Below are 18,630 nucleotides of genomic sequence, written 5' to 3' on the forward strand. Positions count from 1 at the left end.
AAAATAGATCTGTTATCTCTCCTAATCTTCTCCTAATTTATATCATATAATTTCTGTTCTTTCTCATTAAACAAATTTTATCCCTTAGCATTTCTTTAACCACTTCTTGACTCAGCTGCCTGTTCTTTAGCTGTTATAGTCTTCTATTCTCATCTTGATACTCCAAAAAACACTTTTTTATATTTTTCCTTAAAACATATCCACTAACTTGTCCAATTTTCATAAAATATTCTCATACCCATGTGATATTTCCATAGTTTATTAATCTCTTTCCTGTCTTCTTTATCTAAATCTTTTTCATTAAGCCTCTTAGCACCTTTATCTAATCTTATGTATCCTTCTTTCTCATATACCTCTATCAATATGGTTATATGATCAGAAAACCCTATCCTTTTTATCCCTTTTTGCAAAATTCTTAAACTGTCAGATACTAAAAAACAATTTGGGTTTTAATTTCATTTCTTCTGTAATTCTAATGATTGTTATCCCATATGTATAACTTTCCACGTTTCATTATCTCATATGTAAGTCTAACATCGCTATTTTTTTCTTTCCTATTCTTAAACTGCAATTAAAATCTCCCACTAATATTATATCTATATTAACACCTACTTAATTTATCATTTTTTAAACATTGTCTCTCTTTCTTTCTATGTAACATAGTCATATATTGTAATAGTTCTGTAAACATTTGCTTTCCACCTTAAATGTATTACTGTTATTCTTCCTACTTCTACTATTGTAAAATCTAAGATTTTAATGTTTTCCTGGAATAACACATCTTTTCTTGAGAATGTATCTTTTCCCATCTTCCATATAATGTATTCAACACATAATACTTCAGTTTGTAACCTTTCTTCTTCTGTCAGGGCTCTAATATCTTCTAATATAATTATATGTGTATCAAGCAAGTGAAGCACACCATTATAATATACCTCATTTTCTTTTGATATTCATCATACTATTAACATTTAAAGCTAAGATCATCAGTCTTTAAAATGAAATTAGTATTATTATTATCCCCTCTCATCCATTACCATTTTTTGCTTTCTTTCACAACTACACTTTTAAACTTTCTTTTTCACTGTTTCACCCTTTTTTGTATAGAATTTTTCTTTCCCCTCACTGCTTGCCAATTTATATATTCCTCTTCACTTGTATCAAGCACTTCTTCTTCTTCTCCTTCATTTTCTCCATCTTTTCCATCCATTATTATTATAAAATTATCTCTTTCCTATATACTAACATGCCGTTCCTGTTCTTTTTCCATATTTCTATCTACAGCATGTACAGGCTTCTGTGTATATTATTTTCTCTAACTTCTACATATTATTCATAATCCTCCAATGTATGTCTAGTTTTTCCACATTCTTTTTGCATTTCATTTCACGTTTCCTCACTTTATGCCCTATTTTACCACAAATAAAAATGTTTTATTTATCACAATCATTTATCAAATGATTATTTTTTTCCAAAAAAAAAAAAAAAAACATGTTTTAGGCTGCTCACTTGGAATGTGTACATTTTCATTTTCCATTTTTGAAATAATACATTCCCAACCAATAGTGATCATCATATATTTTTGCAATATCCATAACATGTTTAAATTTAGTCTTTAAAGAGTCCTTCAATTTCTCTTTTTTAACTTCCATTCTAGACCGTATCAAAACTCTCTTTTTGTTTTCTGTATGAAACACCTGCACCACATACTCATTCCAAGGATTACAGTTCTTTTTTTGTTGTTCCTACTGTTCTAAAAAATTCTCCATATACTGTCCCAATTCAAATAATATATCACAGTATGTTTCTTTATTAAAAAGAATAAAGGCCAGTACATCTTTGGGTGAAACACCCAATGGTGCAATTACAGTGTCCCATACTTCATACCTTTCAATTCCTTTCTCTTCTTTACTGGCTTAACCTTATAACTAATTTCTTCGTCACTTCTTTGACATTTGTTTCTCCTTCTTTCACCATCTGTGTATAGAATTTCTTTCTTACTGTACCCTCAGCAACCTCCTCATCTTGTATTTTATCCATAATTTCACCCCATGAAGCTGCTACTTCACGCTCTGGTTCACTCTGGTTGATCATTTCCTTTAAATAAACATCCAGCAACCCTCTCAACTGGATCATTGCTACAATGCAATTTTGTGTGGCTACCTCTTCATTGAAAAGGTTTTACTGAAATATCTCCTCAGTGTCATAAGCCAAAAATCATTCATCATTCTACAATTCATATCTTGAAAAGGGTGTACTGTCTTATATGATTCAACAACTGCTTCATTCCTCTCCTTGCAAGGTAACTCTTCCACCTTTCTTCCATTCATTGCTGCACTCACCCTTGTATCATCGCTAACTTCAACTGTTAACACTTCCATATCTCACTGCATTACACTCACCTCCCTGTTTTGTCAAGCTGCCTTTGCTCTTGGAATGGAAACAAGAAGTGCATCTGCAAAGTGTGTCCCCATACAGAGAGTAGGGGAAGTTTCCTGGTGCTCTGGTCAAATTTCAACTAGTAGTATCAGTACCGCCTCAAGTCTCACCCCTGAAAATAGGCTACTAGCCTAGTGGGACTACCCAGGTCAACAAAGGATAAATAAACAAAATAAAGAAATAACTGAATAAATAAATAAATATAAAAAAAATAAAGCAAAATAAATACTCCATCTGTAGCTGCCATATCAGATAAGTGCAATGCATGAGAGGTGAATATATTGAATATTTTGCAGCTTTGTAGGGGTGTCTGATATAATCTTTTGTCAGAAATGGCCACTGACATGCATGCATGTCATCCATGTACAGTCTGCTGCTACACAATCCATTATGGAGCTGCCTGCTGTCATATAAACATTCAGGAGAATGTTCTGTGACACTGTCAGCACCAATGGAAGGATGTGGAGTCCAGAGGCAGCCTACTGCTTTGTGTTACCAGGTCTGTGGTAACACCTACTGCTCCACTGCCACCTGCATGAAAAGGATAACATGTATTATCATGACTTCCTGTAAAGGTAGTGCTGTCTGTGGCCAGATTAGGGTATGTACACAGGAGTACCCTGTTTGGGAATATTGCAGGGTGCTGAGTCATCACTTGAGTTATGCAGCTTATTTGCTACCTTTTCTTGTATGAAGTGATGACATATGTCTTTCACTGGCAAGATTTATCTCCATCCCAGTCAATGTCATGCTGTGGCATGCTATCCCTGTTGTCGGAAAGCCTCAACCCTTTCATACAATGCCAGTGGAGAGGCAGAAAACCATAGTCAATTACTAGGGCTCCATCCCTGTCACAGAAGAATGTGACGTAGGACACAGAGCATATTGTGCCCCAATGAGTCTACCATCTCTTCCACCTGTAGCACACTCCCTCCAGTTTGTGTTGATAGCCACGTATCATTTATTTTTTTCCTTGGCTGCAGCTTCGACCTACTGCATCACCATTCATGTGTACCATATGTAGTGATAGCTGACCATGCATTTCCCAGCAGAGACATCCATAACACTGCATAGCATCATGTTAATGTGTGTGACAATACACTATCGCTCTTCTCTTGGGGGTGACTTAGTTCTGGATAAGACATTGCCATTTCATCTGCATCTGTATGCATTGTGTTTATTGTCATCTAAAACTCCATTGTCCAACAGGTGAATCATCCTGTTCTGGCTTGCTATCTTCAGATGTTGTCACTGCATTTTGTGTACAGCTGTTCCTCAGATAGGTGTTCCTTGGGGCTGACCTGCCTGTTTCTTAGTATCATATTGTATAGAATGACACAGGTTACAGCCAGTTTGTATTTTGTGGTAGGTAGTAAACCCAGATATTTGAGGCAATGAAAATGTGATTTTAGCTCACCAAATACATGTTCAATGAGGCTCTGTGCCCCTTGCATAAGCCAGTTATTCAGAGAAACTCTCTGGAATATGTACAGGAGTCATAAGCCAATGTTTAAGGAGATATACAGGGTCTTTAGCAACACATGGGAAACAAGTGTTTGGAGGAGTTACTACATTTGCACACAATCTATATAACTGCATCCACGTGTCTGCCCAACCATGGCTGTCATACCAGATAAACAGCTCTGATTACAGTCATCCTAGTGGTAGTGGACATATAGGTGACATGCATGCTATGTGTGAGGATCGTGGGAGCTGCTTGGATACTGCATCAACCACAAGTATTTATACCTGTGTGTTGCATAGTAGCTGGAAGTTCACAGAATGGCAAACCTTCCTTTTGACAAACCTCTGTGTTTATGGACCAGGTAAGGCATTTTTGACACACAAATGCAGTCTATATCACCAAGTACCTCTGGGAGGTAAGCAGTGTCATAAAAGAGACACACAGTAGTGGCTCTTTGCTCTGCTGGGATATCAGATATGCTCATCCACACATAGAAGCATAACACCCAGGAACTTGTTTAGCATTCCTGAGGTTGATGTCTATTGTTGATGTCGATGACATCCTTATTCAACAAAATGAATAACTTACAAAAACAGTTGAACATGAAATTTCTACTTTGCATGAACAAATTTGTATCGACAACTTGTTTCCTGCACACAAGTCTGAGTATGAAGCTATATTTCATTCTTTGAATAGACTGGATAACACTATTAAATTAAGAAAGCAAAACTAAATGAATAGAGAATATTAAGTGTCTGAGGAAAGTATGTTCTGCTCTATTCTAAAACCTAATTTATAGTCCACCAATCGTGAAGCTGTAGAGATTTTAGGAGGCAGTTGTCTGCACTCTGATTTTTTTTGTTGTTGTTTAGAAATGGCCTCTGTTGCATCGGTACTTTGACAACTGGACCAATCAATAGAGAAAAAGTCTTCAAACAAATCTGAATACCTTTATTCACCAATCAATGGGGGACCTGAATTTACAAATGATGGACATTTCTCCCCAGTAGAAGCTATACAGTGAGGTGATGAGCTCTAGAACATTTCCACCTTGAGGAAGAGGGTATAGAAAAATGATAAATAGAGGACAATCAGTTTACGACATGAAGGGGAATCAGTGGCAGAAGAATTAAAAAGGCAAGGACAGAGGCATCATGGGAACAAGGTAAACAATTTGAGAACTCATGAGTTTTCAAAAGAAGAACATGATGTATGACAAAAGGGAGGATCCTTTTTACACTTTAGGAGAGTAAACTATACTTACAAAATGAATGGCTTTCAATTTATATGTAAGGAAATTAAATCTGAAATGCTTGCTGTCTAAAACTAAAGCAGATTGTACAAGGTTTATGTAAAATAGTGTGTTTTATCCAACACTACTAGTAATTAATGCTTTTCATGCATTATGTGAGGAAGACTTTAGGCAGCTGTTAAATGGACCACCTAAATATCGATTATATAATTTAACTAAAGAGGAATGAAGCATTGTATGTGAAGTTTATGAAAGATGACAAAAGTGGTGATATGATGATTATGAGCGGACAAATATACCACTGAACTTGCATCTAGTGCTACTTCTAAAGAAAAAGGACACTTCACATGTTAATGTACTTCATGCTTGATAAAGCTGTTTTACTTTAATACACATGGCTTTCTTGCCCATGAGCAACTTATCTTGGCTTTAATGAATCACTTTCTTTCCCAAGAGCATTTTTTTTAATTTTTCTCTGCTCAACTGTCCTGTTGAGTTACTCACATTCTTTTAGCAAAAACACTTACACTGCTGTTTAAACATTCTCTTACCTCCTTTGTATTTCTCTTAGCTAATACCTCTGTCTGTGAGGGGTTACAACTCACTCTGTTTACCTGTGCTATGTTCAAGCTTACTTCACTCGCCTACCCTACCCTACCCACAATTCCCACATACCCCTTCTTATCTAAATTTATACTGAATATATACCCCCTTCCTCATTTCCTATTCCCTTCTCTTCCTAGTAGCTTCACCAATCCCTGCTACTACCTCATTATCCAATAGCATTCACATAAATACTTTTACAATCTTATGTCACCTTCCCTCCATGTGTATCCTTCTCTACTCCCTCACTTAATTGTCTCTTCTCTAGTGTACTAACTTTGCAATATATACTTTTATTCTCCTTTTCCCTTTGTACAATATTTACTTCTTCCTACTCAGCAATTTCTTCTACAGTGTCACCCTTTCTTTCTTAATATTGACAGAAAACATAATACCCACAGACCTTTCATTCTCCACATCACCCACTTAATCATTCCTCTAATACTACTTTTAACTTACAATTTCACCCTACCACCACAATATACTCTACACTAACTGATTATACAAATCTTAACCTTTCTTGATCTCCATTATAAGAGACCACCCTGCCTGGAATTTCCAGCAAGCCATTTCCACTCTCATCTATTTTCCCATAATCTTCCTCCCATGTCCACCATTTCTAAACAATTCATTAACAGCAATTTTCACACTGTGAAAGTAGCAGACTCCAAATCCGACTTCAGACCAGTGACAAGTGGAGTACCACAGGGTTCAGTCCTGGGTCCTCTCCTGTTTGGTATCTACTTCTCTGAAGTAGAGGCTAGCACAGAAGGTATTTGGCTAACAAAGTTTGCAGATGACTGCAAACTAGGAGCCATAATCGAAACTCCTAATGATGTGGACATCCTACAAAAGGGCCTCACTGAGACAGATGCCTGGTGTCAAAGCCATGGCCTCAAGATCAATGCTGAAAAGTACATCCCCTTTGGTAAAAACTCTGTACCCATGAACTACAACATAGGTGGTAGTATACCTAACACCGAAAGTGTGATAAGAGACCTTGGGACACAGGTGGACAGTAGTCTCTCCTTTGATAATCACATCGCCACAGTGGTCAGGAAATCCTTCTACGTGGCACACCTCATCACAAAAGGTTTCTCATCCAGAAAAAAAGAGGTCATTGTTCCCCTCTACTCATCACTCATTAGACCCATTATAGAGTACAATGCCCCTTTTGGTATGTACCCCACAAGACATCTACAACAACTGGAAAGGCTGCAGAAATAAGTCACAAAGAGGATTACTGGCCTCAAACAGATGCCCTATGCAGACCGCCTCAACTCAGAGGTGATCTCTGCCTAACATACAAAGATATGCCAAACCCAGAGCTGTTGGACATGCTCCATTTAAAGAAATCCCAATCTCTCCTAGCTACACGCTCTAGGGACCTAAACCTTGTCACCACAATAAACAGAACATGCCAGAGGGATAAATTCCTGTCTCAGACACTTCCCATACTCTGGAATAAACTACCTATCTATATCAAACAAAGCTCCTCATTAGCACTCTTCAAGAAAAATCTTGATGATTGGATGGGAAATAGGAAATTCACCCCGGGGATTACCTCTATGGCTCCACTCAACAGGGTCACAGGAAAATAATTTTCTTGGGTGGCAAAAGCCAGGGTACCTTTTTGGCTGGGCTTGTATAGGCCCCAGAGCCGATAGCCTAGTACCTACCTATGAACCTATGTGACAGACCACACAAAGAAGGGGGAGGCATTGCAATTGTATATATTAACTGTCTACTTTTCTCACCCCTCAGAACTAACATACCAACCTTCCAAAATGCAAAACTTCTTATCTCTCTTTTCAATGTGAATAAACATAAGCAGTTTTCTATAGCTGCCCTCTACATGCCTCCAAATAATAATATTAGCTTATTAGAAGAAATCCCTAGCTAGATAACTACAAATACTAGTACTGAAACCATTACCTTTGGCAACATTAACAGTGACTGGCTATCTGTGACATCTAACACCGCAATTACTAGTCTTAACTTGTATGGGTTCAAACAGCTGATCTCTTCCCCTACTTAACTCAACAAAGTGAATCATAAAAATCTATCCTTGACTAGATACTTGTCACTGATCCCAGCAAGTATGTTATCTCAGAGACTCTACCTGCTTCCCCTAGTGCCCACCACCCTATATTCACTAATAAAGAAATCACCCACCAGTTAAAAAATCATCGGTACAGATCTACCCAAAATCTTTCTAACTTTCATCCCGATACACTCAATAATCTACTAAAATCCATGAACTGGTCTCCACTCAAAACCTAATCCCATACAAAGCTGTCAACAAATTCAGCAACATACTTATGAATACTTTAAATACCCTTTTGCCCCCCCCCCTACAAATGGTTGTCTCATAACACAAGAATTCTCATGTAAAAATATGACAAATCATGAAAATAATGACACAAAGATAAAACCCTCAAACCTTACATCTGTAGAAGTTTCACAACCTTACCAAGAATTAAATTCACCTAGACAAAAAATATTTCTCTGACCCACAAGATAGCCATAAAAATCCTTTAAATTCTGAAGATTAGTTAACTCATTCACTTCAATGGAGCTCAGGAAATTTGCACTGTAACTTCCAATGGGGGGAGCCTAAGCCTTTTGACAGAATCAAATTATGTCCTCACATTTCAAACAAATGTTCATATTTCTGAAACTATAGGGTTATGAAAGAAGTACAAATGGCAAACCCTTCACCAGAAACTATTATTATAGTGGTAGTATTGTTTAGGTTCTAGGTCTTAAACTGAATTTTATAAGTCACAATAAACACAGTAACTATTATATTTGTAATATTTTGTAAACAACTTACAATATCTCAGCAACAACTGAAGTTAGACACATACTACCAGCAGCATTTTATTCATCTAGTCGAGATCTTTCATATGAGGCTATGGAGTTCTGTCTGTGTTACTTGGTTGTTAAGATATTTAGAAAACTGTGAAAACTATATTGATATAAACTAATATAAAAACAACAGTTAATATCTCTTTAACTGCACTAGGCATTGGTCAAATATTAATGCAGTTGAATTTGCCATTGTGTAAGCTTTAAGATGAAATATTTTAAAACCTTGTACATAGCATGGTTTTGGAAGTATTGATGCAAATATGAACTAACAATATTTGATGCCTAGAGGAGTCAGTAGGAGCACCTGGAGATGTCAGTCGAATGTAATGAGTTAAGAACATTTTTTTACCCCAGCTCTCCTTCCTCACCAGACTCTGAAACTCAAATTTAACATGTTCTTCATCAACAACATAGTGTCTCTTACCTTCTGCTCTTCTCAACCATTTATTCTACCTCAAAATTCTACTAGTCCTGACATCCATGCCTTCAATCCCCAACCTGTCTCAAAATCAGATGTTAAACTGTTACTAAAGAAACTTAAACAGCCCTGTTTTCCTTCTGTTGAGGATCTCCCTGCTGAGGACCTTAAGCTCGCTGCAGACTCTATAGCATACCCAGTCTCAATTCTAATTAACAGATCTGTTCAAGACTCCTATGTCCCTGCTCTGCGGAAAAAGAATTCTTCACTATTCCCCTTCATAAAGGAGGCAACTGCTCTGAAATCACTAACTTTAGCCCAATTGCCATCTTGCTCCCCTTTCTAAGATCTTGGAAAAGTATATTCATAACCAACTCCTTCAGTACCGCTTGCAAACTGATCTGTTAATCGCAGTCAACATGGTTTCAGCGCAGGTCATAGCACCACTACTGCTCTCCGCGGGCTTTCAGACACCATTAAGAATGCTAGACACCACGGAAAGTTTATCTCTTCTGTTTTTTTTTTTCTTTATTTTTTCTGGACCTCTCAAAATCATTTGACTCTGTGTCACATGAGAAACTTCTTACTCAAATGTCCTCGCTGGGCCTTTCCAAACCAACTCTTCTCTGGTTCTCTAACTGCATGTTTGAAAGATATCAGTCTGTCAAACGGCTGCTTTCTTTCTCTCCTTTTGTCCTAGTTAAAACACATCTCCCTCATGGCTCTAATCTCGCTCCAGTGCTCTTTAATATTTTCAACAATAATTCACATACCTCTTCTGAGCAAGATTGTCTTATCAAGTATACAGATGAGTCAATGCTCATCTGTTCATCTGACCGTCCACTACAACTGCAACCAATGACCCAAAATACCTTCAGTTCAGCCCAGCTGTGGTTACATCAAAACCAACATTTACTTTATCTCAAAAAGACAAAACTACTACAATTTTTTTTTCAAAAATCCTATGCCGATACTAAAAGTAACTTCAATATTACATCTTTAAACAATACAGCTATTGAAGTAGTTAGTTACCACCATATTACTTGGAGTCACCATAGATGACAACTTAAAGTTTTGTCTTCACATACAAAACTGTATAAAATAACTGATTAAAAGCTAGATCTATTATACAGGGCAAAAAAAATCCTTTTATTAGCATCACCCTAGCTAACACTTATCTTTTACGCTCTCTTCTCTATGTCTCAACTATGTTGACTAACATCCAGATCTCTCTTAAATTGCATCTGGAGCAATGCAGTAGTACAATAGCTAAATTTGCAGCTAAGCTGCCACATAAAGGTCGCACTTGCTTTGCATTACATGCTCTCATCTACTTAGAACCCCCACATCAACTAGCCCATACTGAACATCTTCAAACCCATAAAATACTGTATAACTCCCTCTATCGGCCCTTCTTTCCCCTCAGTAGTTCATCACTATCTCTCAAATTACCGTTTGCACTCACAAGGCAAAAATCTGCTTGAAACTTGTAAACCAAAAAAAAGTATGGGGCGAAGTTTATACCCACACTGCATATCCAAACTATGGATCTCTATCCAAAATTCAGTCAGAACTATAGCTGGTCTCCATGTATTGATGTCCTCTCTCTAAGAGTTTCTCCCTAACTCATGTCTGTGTCCAGGCACCTCACCTGGATGATCTACAGTATAGAAACAAATACGTTACATTGTTACTAACCTCTGACTTCCTCATGGCTGTGCCCAGGCACCTCACCTGGATGATCTATAGTAACAAATACGTTACATTGTTACTAACCTAACCTCTCATCATACTATCTATACCTTTCAACACCCGCCCTTCCTCCACTCTTAGGGTGGACTTGTATGTTTTATTTTTATTTTCTAGCAAAGTAGATTATACTTCTAATACTTTTGAAAATACTAACTGTCATATTTAATCATCTTTTTTTACTTATTTTTCTTTTTACATCACTGGTGTCTCCTCATACTGTAGTGTATCCTATGTATTACACTACCAAGATTTATGTATATATGCTTTTTTAATTACATTTGTACTAGTGTTTTATTTTATCATAGGATTATAGAATCATTAGGAGGTCACTAGGCTATCAGAAGGTCATTTCAAGCTTAACCATTTCATTCCAATATAATACCATAGATACTTAGTCAATATCCAGGATTGTATTTATTAATGACTGCCCATGTCCAGGATTGTTGTAGCCGCTATCTCTGGTAAGAAATTATGGTGCCCAATATACTCGTCCAGGTTCCTTTTGGACAGTGTCACAGGGGTGCTCTGCTTCACAGTAGTTGGCAGCCTATTCCAGAGATGCAGCAGTCACTGGGAGACAAATCTGCCCTTCCAGCACCTCCTATTCAAGTTGCAGGCCATATTTAGGTTCCTGGAATGGGTAGCTCAAGTCCCATTTGATTTATGGATGTGCAGCAAATTCATTAGGTTTGAGACAGAGATTGCTCTGTAAGCAAGGCAAAAGTCTCCTCTAAGAAGTCTATATGATACTGAGTATAGTGACAGGGACTTTAGTCGGTCTGTGTAAGGCACATGCTGGAGTCTCTTGATCTTCTTATTTAGAAACTTTTGAGGTCTCTCCAATTACTGCAGGTGCTTTGATTTGTACAGTACATGCAGAAAGAGGTATTATACTCAACTATGGGCCTGATCAGTGACGAGTATAGTGGGGTTATAACCTCCTTTGCTCTAGAGGTGATGCCTTGGCTAATCAAGAGTGCTACGTAGAAAGCCTTCCTTACTGCAGTAGACACATGGTGGTCAAACTTAAGGTTGCAGTCTTCTTGTGATCCTAGATCTCTTACCACTCAGTACATTGGGTATTGTTGTTAATTTGATAGTGTGAAGGGACATTGTTTTTACTGAAGGGAATGATGATGCATTTCTTTGTATTCAGTTTGAGATTGTGACTAAGACACCAGTCATTGGTCAGTGTAAGACCCTCCTGAAGTATATTGACATCATTTGGGGATTCAGTAATTGCACCCAGTTTGCAGTTGTTCGCAAACTTTGTCAGGCACAGCCCCCTAGTTTTGACCTGAACTTCTAAGAAGTATATACCAAACAGCAGGGGGCCCAGCACTGATCTTTGTGGCACCCTGCTGGTGACAGGTCTGCTGATTGATGTTAATTCTTCACAGCTTTTCACCTTGGGCCTCAACTGAAAATTACCCAAAAGTAAAGAAATAAAAAGCCCTGTTCCTGAGTGATGGAACAAATACACAATAGTATATTTTTGTTTTTGAAAATTACCCACTTGGACCTTCCAAGTAAACAAATGTCAAGAAAGAAAGGAAGAAAGAAAGAAATCTGTGTGAGCTATAGCCATAAATCCTTACATAACTTGCTGGATTGATGTCTGGCTTACAGACAGGACCCAAAAAATCAGGATGAGTGAGACCACCTCCATCACGAGACCGGTCAGCAGTGTAGTACCCCTGGGATCCATGCTGGGCCTGCTCCTGTTTGATGTCTACTTCTTAGAAATCAAGACTAACATTCAAGGCCTCTGGCTCATCAAGTTCACAGATGACTGTAAATTGGGAGCTGTTATAGATTCCTCCCAAGACACCAAAATCTTGCAAATGGGTCTAACGCAGGCAATAACTGATGCCAAAGTCATAGCTAAAACTCAAATCCAAAATATGCCAAATAATGCATTATAATGCCATTTGGGAAACTGTCAACCCAAGTTAATTACTACATCAATAAAATTCACCTAAGAGTTGACACAGTAGTAAGGGATATGGGAACATAGGTAGACAGCTATTTAGCCTTTGACCAACATATAGCTAAGATAATAACAAAAAAAATCTATAACTAAGGGCATGACATCTAGGTCCAAGAAAGTTATAGTACTACTCTACTCAGCCATTATCTGACCTATCATTGAATACATTGACCCCTTCGGCATGTATCTAACCACACACTTGCAACAGCTGGAACACCCACAAAGGTTACTCACCAGTACAATTCAGGGCATTAATATACTGTCCTATACTGATTCCCTAAAGGCTCTGTCTATATATTCAGTCTCCTATAGGCTGCTGAGATAGTATCTTTGCCTGGCTTACAGGGCTTCCTCAGACGCAGACCTAATAGATCTGTTGCACATGTGCAAAACAAACAGCACCAGAAACACTAGATCCAGGGATTTGACCTTCACTTGTAACATAAACAGAACATGTTGCAGATACAGATATGTGCCACAAAGGATCCTCACACTATGGAATAGGCTATCCATCCATGTAAAACAGAGTTCATTCCTGACTCTTTTTAAATGAAACCCTGACAATTGGATGAGAAATTGTAAATGTATCTATGGTCTGGCCTCCATGTCCCTGATGGACAGAGGCCATCAGTAAGACAGGTGTTATCCTAAATAACACCTCCCTTACAAATCCTTAGTTACCTCCCTACTAACATGCCTCTGCATATAGATGTCCATAATATTCCAGACACAAATGGTTTGGGATGTGAGGCTAGGCTTATTAGAGCCCTAGTGGTGGTTATCCTAGTAACAACCCACGAACCTATGAATCCACGTATTTCTCTGTTTGTTTGTTTAATTAGTAAATCACTGACCATGAGTTTTATGTGGTTTGTACCCAACATATTCTCTGTTCATAGGTTGTTACTGGATTTGCAGTCCAGTGGACCATTGAGGAGCCTAGCTGAAATTCACAGTCATCAGAAAGTCTGGTTAAGTGACTTGCTCAAGGTCACAGAGTAGGAAAATTAGGGATGAGAAAATCAAACCCTGCATTACAGGAGTGGCAGCTCACAGCCTTAACCCTCTGTACCAACTGCAAGACAAATAAAGCCATTGAAATTCCATTACCAGCAATTGAACCTGGGCTGTGACAGTGAGCAGGGTCAAATCCAGTACAAGACAACCTAGGCAGCTGCCTTGGACACTGTGCAGGCTGGGGAGCCTGGCCTGAGTCACAAGACAACCTAGGCAGCTGCCTTGGACACTGTGCAGGCTGGGGAGCCTGGCCTGAGTCACAAGACAACCTAGGCAGCTGCCTTGGACACTGTGCAGGCTGGGGAGCCTGGCCTGAGTCACAAGACAACCTAGGCAGCTGCCTTGGACACTGTGCAGGCTGGGGAGCCTGGCCTGAGTCACAAGACAACCTAGGCAGCTGCCTTCGACACTGTGCAGGCTGGGGAGCCTGGCCTGAGTCACAAGACAACCTAGGCAGCTGCCTTGGGACACTGTGCAGGCTGGGAAGCCTGGCCTGAGTCACAAGACAACCTAGGCAGCTGCCTTGGACACTGTGCAGGCTGGGGAGTCTGGCCTGAGCATAACACACTGTGAAGCCTTTTTCAGCTGGCCTGCAGCTGCTGTTTCTTTTCTTTATTTTTTTCTTTTGTTTTCAGTGTTAGCAAAAGTCATTCTGTCTTTTTCACAGGAAGTTGTCTTTCTCATTGGCTCAAATCTGAATCAACAAAAGGGACTTCTTGGAGCATCTCAAAGAAGAATGGCTTTTCACTCAATGTATTTTGAAGAATGTTGCCTGCTTCCTACCATATAATATTACTCTGGAGAATGTTGCCTTCCAATATATATGTATAACATTAGGCAATACCCATTTACCCGGAGAACATTGTCTAGTGCTAATGTTAAACATTACCTGTTTACAGTTTTTTTGTATCCCATCTTGCTGCTTGAGGTGAGAACATTGCCAACATTACTATCCAAATGAGCTACATTGCCTGGTGTGTCTGCCATATAATCACAGTCAAGATCAGAGGTAGGTGTATGTGTGTGTGTGTGTGTGTGTGTGTGTGTGTGTGTGTGTGTGTGTGTGTGTGTGTGTGTGTGTGTGCGTGTGTGCATGTGTGTGTGTCTGTCTGTGTGTATGTGTACGTGTGTGTGTGCATGTGTGTGTGTGCATGTGTGTGTGTGTGTGTGTGTGTGTGTGTGTGTGTGTGTGTGTGTGTGTGTGTGTGTGTGTGTGTGTGTGTGTGTGTGTCTGTCTGTGTGTATGTGTTTGCGTGTGTGCATATAAGCATGCGTGTGTGTCTTTGTATGTCTTTTCTGCTCTTAAGATGAAAAGCATTGCAGTCAGATACTAAACAGGAGTTTCATATACCTCCTATAAGTCCCTGGAGCACTAGTTGGTTTGAATTCTTCTATACTACTAGGCAGCATGAAGTCTACAATACTAATATTTTAATTGTGAATTCATTTTTAATTTAGTTTATTTTTTCCAGACACATGGGTATGAAATGTACTGTGTTGGGCTACAAAAGTCTGCCTGGTACTTTGTGCAATTGAGTAAGGCTAAGAGCTGCTTCTGTAGTGTGAAGTTTGATTTCTTTAGCCTTCATTTATCCACCATTTAACTCTCACCAGGTACAGTGCTCCTGGGCTACCCCTGAAAAGGGATACTTGCAACCATTTGACATTTGTCTTTTGAATTCCTGTACCCTTCATTTAGATGCTACTTCAGTATATGTGTGCATCTTGTACTATAATGAGTAGCCACATGCATTTTCAATAAATGTGAGTTTGAAGGTATGATGACCCACCACTGGACCAGTAATCAAGGAACCTCAATCCTCACCAGTGGCACCAGTGGGGGACATACATTGGGAGGATAACAAGTACACACATGGTATTTCCAGATGCAGCTCTCTACATCAAGTGCAATTTCACTTACAGCACACAGAGAACACAGTCATTCCGGGACTGGTGTCTCCTTCTTTTTCCGGATCCCCAATAAGACTCCCCATTGGCACAGCTATAGAGGTCAGATCTCAGCTGAGTGGCCAAGCCAAGACCTCCAGCACCCTCTGTGTCCAACCAGTACTTCGTGTCCCTGCCCCAGTAGCTGACACACACATTTTTTGAGGTTTTATTTATACACACACACACACCTGGGAAAGGCTGGCACAGGTTTACTAACTATGACCAATTTTGCCCAGGCTATAAGGTAGCTATCACTGCCACCAGCCAACTCCTTATCAGCTACTTTAAGGCCCTTGACAAAGGGTGTCTAATCTTACTGTGTAATATTAATATTGATACAAATGGTAGTTTAACCAAGAGCAAGGCTGTTTGGAGTGGCCCACACAGTGTCGCCAAATAAATATGCAAGTACTTTCAAAACTTAAATATCTCTAGACAGATCAGCCACAATGAAAGGTTTAAACATATTTAATAATAAATAATAAAAGAACAAGAAAATACTCGTATATATTCACAGTGACATCAGAGTTCAAAACCACAGGAAATATTTAAAACAACATTGCAGGACAGTCTCAAATAAATAAAGAAAAATATCTAAACTAAGTTTCACTATATTCCTGGCTATATCTAAGAGAGTTACTATACCCAAGAAATGTACTTACAGAGCAAGTAGATGTGTGGTGAATGGGTCTTCTTGTTACCAGGTCTAAGACAGAATACAGAATGCTCTGTCACTCTAAGAGAGTTTTCAAATTAGTATCTCAAATATTACTGCTGGGATAGCTTGCAGAATGACATAATTTCTTGTCATCCAACTCTATCCAGGTGAAACCCCCCACTGCTGGAAGCTGACAGTATTTAGCATCTACCTGTAGATCTTTGGTAGATGCTGGAAGTCATAAAGCAATTATATTCCTTCATATTTCAAGACTAGTAATTATTTCACCCTAGAGACAATACAGAAATCTCCCTAGTTTTAGATATTGTGCCACCTTGCTGCATTGAAACTGAAAGGTACCATCCTTTATGGTGTAGCCATAAAGTAATTTAATTTCAGTTATTTTTTTTTTTAAATTAACTTCCTGTATTCCAGTTTACACTGTTGTTAAAATATATACATTGAAACAATTACAATAGGGAATGTACATTCTGTTCTTTTCCTGTAGGGCACATTGTGATTACATTTTAAGCACAAGCACTTTATAAAATACCTTTTTCAACACACATGTCTGTATAAACCAGTTGGATATACACATGACATACAGTTCTAATACAGTTATAACACAAGCATCTTGCACAAATCATTTCAATATTCACCAATGACATATAATTCTTTACAAAATTCCAGCTATCTAGACTGGCAGTATCTTCCTTTGTCACAGAAGGGAAGAGAAGTTTATTGCTGTGCATGCTAAGTGTTTTCAGTGTGAGACTATTTTGTTTTGTTTAACAAATGGCTGTCAGTATTTTTGCTGTAAAATTAGAAAAAAATTATTTTAAATTAAATCCAAATTTCTTTGATCATTTTAAAATTGAAAAAAATAGTATGCACACTGGTGAGTTGGAATGGTGTTTTATGGTAAATGTCGAGAGACAGCCAAGTAATAGGATACTGGTATGGCTAAGTGTTGGGGGAGATTCCATTATCCTGCCAAGGGCCCTATTTGACCATGATCTGGCTCTGATGATGTGAACTCCAAATTTTAACCACTAGATCACCAAGGACCTACTAGTATTTGGTCTCCATAGTGGTAGGAAAGCTATGCATTTCTGTTGATTCCATATGTGGATGGCTCATGTGTACTAAGCCCTGTACAATGTCTTGATCCACATGGTACTGATCAGTTGCCTCCTCATTGCAAACCATTGGTACATCCCACTATTCAAAACATGTTCAATGGTGTTTTGTACCGTGTCATGCTACTGATTGCAAAATAATGGTTGATCCCACTATTCAAAACATTTTCAATGCTGTTTTGTGCAGTGTCATGCTACTGATTGCAAAATAATGGCACCTCCCACTATTCAAAACATTTTCAATGCTGTTTTGTGCAATGTCATGCTACAAGATGGGAATACCATAGCTGCTGGAATCCTGAGTGTTATTGTTACCTGCAGCTTGGATAATGCCAGCACGATGCCATTCTTTATGGGATCACACATTGTGGTGCACAAGAGCAGTCTTCTGCCTACATATACATTTGCATAAAATTGCAGCCTCATTTGCCTACGCATCTTCATTTGCATTTCATTGTGCGGTCATTTGAATAAATGCTGCAAAGTGCATTTTTGATCACTGTTCTCTTGCACAGCATATACTTTTGAATTGTGATGCCCCTGTGCATGGTCATTAAGTGCTCAGGCACGCGCTGCATAGTACAAAACATGACTATGAATCCTTTTCATGTTCCCATAGTGATCTTCCAGTGTACAGGCTTCTTCTGAAAAGTTTGGTTAATGTTTTGATGAAGATTTTGTATATTGTGGAAATACTGGACCATGTATACTCATTGCACAATTTCAAACATCTGTTCATTGTATAATCATAAACAATAATATGATGGCCTGATATGTTTTTCTAACTGGATTATTTAAGTTAATAATCTCTTCACATTTCTTGAGCTATTCCTTTCCTTATTCTGTTAGATGATGCAGATACATACAGTGTATTTATACAGTATATATATATATATATATATATATATATATATATATATATATATATATATATATATTTATACAGTGTAGTTACAGTGTATTATATTCATCTACAGTTGCTTTTGAAATGGCAAATTATATGCAGTCACATGATTTAAAAAAGCCTATTAAAATCTGATGCAACTTCAAAGCAATGGAAAACTTGAGATTTT

This window comes from Protopterus annectens, chromosome 8.part1, assembly GCF_019279795.1.
Source record: "Protopterus annectens isolate FY-2018-M chromosome 8.part1, PAN1.0, whole genome shotgun sequence".
Lineage (NCBI taxonomy): Eukaryota > Metazoa > Chordata > Ceratodontiformes > Protopteridae > Protopterus > Protopterus annectens.